The sequence below is a fragment of the Marmota marmota genome, unplaced genomic scaffold (genome assembly GCF_001458135.2).
Source record: "Marmota marmota marmota unplaced genomic scaffold, marMar, whole genome shotgun sequence".
NCBI classification, from domain to species: domain Eukaryota; kingdom Metazoa; phylum Chordata; class Mammalia; order Rodentia; family Sciuridae; genus Marmota; species Marmota marmota.
This window is the reverse complement of record NW_026000005.1, coordinates 2,869,505-2,875,116: the sequence shown is the minus strand read 5'-3', so window position 1 is coordinate 2,875,116 and position 5,612 is coordinate 2,869,505.

Sequence of the window (5,612 nt, the reverse complement as noted above, 5' to 3'; positions counted from 1 at the left end):
ACTGCTTTAAAATTATTACTTGTTATTGGTCTGTTTAGGTTTTCTATGTTCTCTTAATTCAATTTTGGCAGGTCATATGTCTAGAAATGTCTCCATTTCTTTTAGGTTTTCCGATTATTGTAGTACAATTTTCCAAATAGTCCCTAGTAGGTGTTCACTATGGCATCAACTGTGCTAATAACTGCAACAATCTGATTGTGGAGGGCAGGAGTTATATAAACCAAATAATTGTAGAAGATAGCAAAAAAGTTTCATTAAGAGAAAAGAAATGTACTAGGAAAGTAAAAGAAAGTCTAGAATGTTCAAAATATGAATAGAAGGATGCAGAAGAGACTAGCAAGTGATGGCTATGAAGGAGGAGAAAAAGTAGAAAGCACAAAGTAAAGGGAGAAGAAAGAGAAGAGAGTTAAGCTGTTGGTGGAAGAAGTAAGGAGAAAAGAAAAATGAGAGAAAGAAACAATAAAAATAAAACCCAAACAAAAATCCTAACCCTCGAAAGCTAAGACAAGGAAATATAATACCTCAAACATGCTAAAAATGAGACAAAGAGAAACTAATGTGTATATGTGTATATATATATATATATATATATATATATATATATATATATATATAATTACAAACAATTCAGCATAGCAAGAACACACACACATGAAGGTAAAGCAAAAGAAAAAAGGAGAAAAGATTCTTAAGGAAAATTAAAGAATTTTCTCTACTGAGGTGATCAAAACTGTTGATGAAGGTGGATGGTCACTACCTCTGTATAACTACCCTTTTTACTATTTCTTCTTGAAAAATGTACTGAGGGAGAGAGAGGAGGAGGAGAAGGAAAAGGAGGATGAGGAAAGGGGAGGGTGGGAGAGAGAATATTCACACACTCAAGAGCATGAGGGATGGGGGTGTGAAGCCTTCCTCCTTTTGTGATGCTCAGGGAGCTGCCAGCTAAAGTGGCCTATAACTGAACATGGTTGAAATAGTTCTCAGCTTCCCTCTCACCAACAGAAGGTAGGATGGAATGGGAAGTACTGTTGATTGGAGTGTTGTCCAGACAGACCAGATTGATGCACTCATAGAGTGGGGCTTGTGCAGCATGCACAGGGGGAAGTTCTGACAGCTGTGGTTGATGTCTAATCAGGCCTTAAAGACTTTTTTGGGTGGTATTTCCTCTGAAGAGATTAAATTAACATACACCTTAGAACCAGGGAGATGTTGATCTCTTCTAGGTGTCAAGATCTTGGGTACCTCACAAGAATTCTACCTATGGGGCAGGGGATCACACTTCCAGAGGTCTCACATACTCCACTGCCCAAGAATACAGCCTTCCCAGTCTTGGTCCCTGAGTGTATTCATACCTGTTTGTTCAGTTTCTGGACTCTCTTTGCTTGTCACTTGAGCCACCAGGCTCAAAGGGAAAGAGAGCTGCACTTTCCTCCGTATTTCTGACTTGAATCCCCTGGGCACAGTCTTTTCTGTGCCTGTTTCACTTATGTTCTGCTAGGGACCTCCTTGACCACATGATAGGTGCTTTCTGGGATGGTGTGACAATGTTTGCTATGATGTTCCCAGATCCCACAGCAGCAGCTGTAGCATGGCCGCCTCAAGATGGTTCCTGCCTCAGCTCTCCACTTTCCAGTTGTGAAACAGAGCATTTAAACACCAGCTCACTCTATAGACTCTGAATCAGCTAAACTCTGGCAGTTTTCTGATCTATAGATTTTTTTTTTAGTGCCAAATTTGTCTGTTTTGTTTTACTCTCTGTTTGTATTACCCCTTCCCTCTGTGGTGAACACATACTGCTGCCGCTGCCACAATGGCTTGGCTCCCATGTACTATTTCTTGCTCTTTGTTGAATGACTTTTAGAGTCTTTTACAGACTCTGACTATCTGATTTTGAATTTCAATGAATTCCCTCTTTCACCCACCTTGCTGAGAAGCAGTACCTTTGCTGCTTGAATCCCAAGCTACAGAACACTGGAAACACAGCTTTCCTCTAATTTGCAATGTTTATCTATGACATACATCACCCATTCCAAATCCTCATGTTTGCTCCATGTCAGAAAACTGAAGTCAATATTGTGCAAATTAAATAATTTCAATTTTTTCAGTTCTTGCATTTCAAGTTTATTCAAGGAAATTCCTTGAGAATAGAAATCATGACACAATGTTTTTCTGTTTCATATGATAATGAGCACAATTCTGAACTCAGTGCAAACTGGAAGGGTAGCTAATTTCAGTAGCTGTTGTGGGTTGAATTTTGCATCACATCAAATTCATGCATTGAGGTCTTAACTCCCAGTACTTTAAAAACGTGACCTTATTTGGACAGAGGGCCATTGTAGATGTAGTTAGTTAAGATGTCTTACTGCAGGAGGGTAGTTTCTAATCCATTATGATTGGTGTCCTTATGAAAAAGGAAATTTGGAAACAGTCACTTAAATAAAGAGAATGTCATGTGAAAATTAAGGCAGAGGGCAATAGAGATGTTTCTAATTGCCAAGGAATGCCAAAAGTTGCCAGCACAAATCAGAAGCTAGGGAAGGGCCTCGGAGCAGATTCTTCCTCAGAGTCTTTGAAGAAACCATGCCAGCACCTTACTTTATGACTTCTAGCCTTCATAACAGGAGATAATAAATTTCTATTGTTTATGCCACTCCGTTTCAGATAATTTGCTATGTTAGCACTAGGAAATTAATACAGGGTTATCTTTCATTGGTCAATAACCAATCCATAATATTATATATAAAATCATGTGTGTGTGTGTGTGTGTGTGTGTATGTGTTTGTGTATATTCATCATTTCAGTGTTGTACATCTTATGACCCAAACACCTTATATCTCTGATTTTCCAAGATCCATCAAGTTTTAGTCAGTATCTTGGTACAAGTTTAACTCTTAGAATTTCTCCCATAGAAAGCATTAAAAATGAAATTAAAACTCATGAATACAGCAATGCTATTATGTTAAATGTCCACTGAAGTTTCTTAAATGTTGAAGGCTTGGTTACAATCAGGGGTATGGAAGAAGGTGAGTCCTTTAAGAGGTGGGGCTTATTCAGTGGAATCTAGGTCTTCTGGGCCCTTCCTTGAAAGGAAACTTGGGGATCTGCTGCTCCTCTCCTCTTGCTTCCTAGCTGCCAAAAAGTGTACAGACCTCCTCCATCATGCTGGACTATGCCATCATAGGTCCAAAGCCAAAGGGCTAAGTGATCACAGAATAAGACATTTGAAACCTAGAGCCAGAATAAATCTTTCCTCCTTTTAAGTTAAGTATTTTGTTACAGTGATAGAAACACAAATCCTAAGTGAAAACCAGGGAAAGGAGAAGATAAAATTCTTTGAAACAAGGTTCGGGAATATAGCACAAGGGTACGTGCTTTCCCAGCATGCTGAGGCCCTGGGTTTGATCCCCAGCACTGAAAAAACTAAAAAAAGGAAAAAGAAAAAAAAATTATTCTGAGACAAAGAGAGAACAAGTTATCACCCAGCAGTTGCTCTGTTTAATAGATTTGGGAATGCAGAGTGATAGTGAGCTCTGCGTCAGTTTCCTAGGGTTGCCATAATAAATGGCCACCAACTCAGTGGCTTATAAAAATAAAAATTATTCTCTCACAGTTTGGAAGCTCAGATATCTGAAATAAAACTGTACATTCTTGGAAGACTCTACAGGAAAATCTTTCCTTAATTTTTCTAAGCTTTGGTGTCTTCAGGCATTCCTTGGTTTGTGGCTGCATAACCAGCTTCTGCTTGTCTTTAAAAAATTTTTTTAATTACAGATGGACACAATACCTTTATTTTATTTGCTTATTTCTATGTGGTGCTGAGTACTGAACCCAGTGCCTCACATGTGTTAGGCAAGCGCTCTACCACTGAGCCATATCCCCAGCACTTCTGCTTCTGTCTTTTATAGTTCTCTGTGCCCTCTCCTGTCCTGGAGACTCTCCTCAATGTGTCTCTTATAAGGATACTCATCATTGGATTTAGAGCTCACCTTAAATCCTTGCTGATTTCAACTTGCGATTCTTCTTTAAATTTGCAAAGATTCCTTTTTCCCCCCAAAGTTCACGTCCACAGGTTTCTGAACCTAAGATATAGACATCTTTTTGGAGGTCCTCAGTTAACCCAATACAGACACCAGCATTGCTAAATCTTGAAAATAAAAAGAGAAATTAAATTAGGCCAAATAGATCCAATTTCCATACTGCTATTTTTTAAGTGAGAATCTAAAAACAACTCCTTAGTTCTGGATGAACCATCCACTAATAAAAGGAGCTGAAAATGTTTAGGTTATAGACGTGGAAAGTTAGAGGTACGGATTAAAACTGAATCTGTTTTCTTTTTAAAAATAATAAATTCAGTATTTTACAAACTAACCAAAGTTTTGACAGGAGAGGTGATAGAAACACTCTTTTCTCATTTTTCTATGTAGGAAAAAGGCTGGTTGTATTCTGTGAAGCAATATAGGGAAGATCAGGAGTTTCAGGAAGGCATATTGAATTAAATCTATAAATTAAATCTACACAATTTCAATGGAGATATTTGGAAAATGGTGTGTTCTGTTGTGAGTTGTGAGTGCTCTGAGCAGATTTCCAGCTTTGGGTAGGGTGTTCAGCCAACATGTTTTTAAGGTCTCATTCAAATCTACATTCCAAGATTCTGCAATTATCTTTTCCTACACACAGGCAAAAATTACTTAGAGATATTTTTCATGTCTAGAAGCACTGATTAATAAAGTTTTGATAAAAATATTACTCCTAAGATCCTCATAGAAATAGCTGACATATTTGTAGGTTGAACATAAAGAATAAGACTAAGTATAAGCCGGAGGTGGCCTCCAGAGTGTTTTGAGAGGGAAGTGCAATAATTATAGAACTTAGGCTGGCAAAGATCACAAGAAGCTGTTAATGTTCATAGATTTGTTCTGTATTTGCCTTTAATAACTCAGATCATCTGCTATGAGTTCAGGTAATGAGGCAGTTCATTTTACATAAAAAATGCATCTTTAAATCTGTTTTTTTTCACTTTGTTTTATTATTATAAAAGCATTATTCTTTCTTTCATGAGAACTATTTGATAACAATGAGTAGGCAATCATCAGACTGATATAGTGCCCCACATAACTTTGATGTGATGCCATGGGGCATAGGTATAAGAGCTCAGGAAAGGAAAAAGTATATTATTATAACAAGTAATCATTTCGTATATATTTTTCTCTCTTGCCAGTACTTTTTACAGAGGAGGTTTTGAAATTGGATTAGATTCAAATAATTTGGAATAATAAATAATGCCAGGTGCATATCAGGTCCAATTTCTTCTTTAAAAATGTTGAATTCAACCTTTCAAAAAGCCAAAATATGTTAAACTTGGAAACAGATCAGAATAGCTGGCTATGGTAGATACTTTGAAGTAACTAATGAAGCTCTATAAACCAGAGCTTTCTGGCATGGGGTTAGAAAGATAGTGTAGCAAAATGCTAAAATGACTTTCATCACTAAGGCATTTTGACAAGAATTTAAGAAGGCTCAAATTCTAAAACTTATAAATCTTTGCAATTTTCAATATACTTTAAGTCCACTGAACTTGGGCGCCTTACCTGGGTAATATAATTGCATTTATC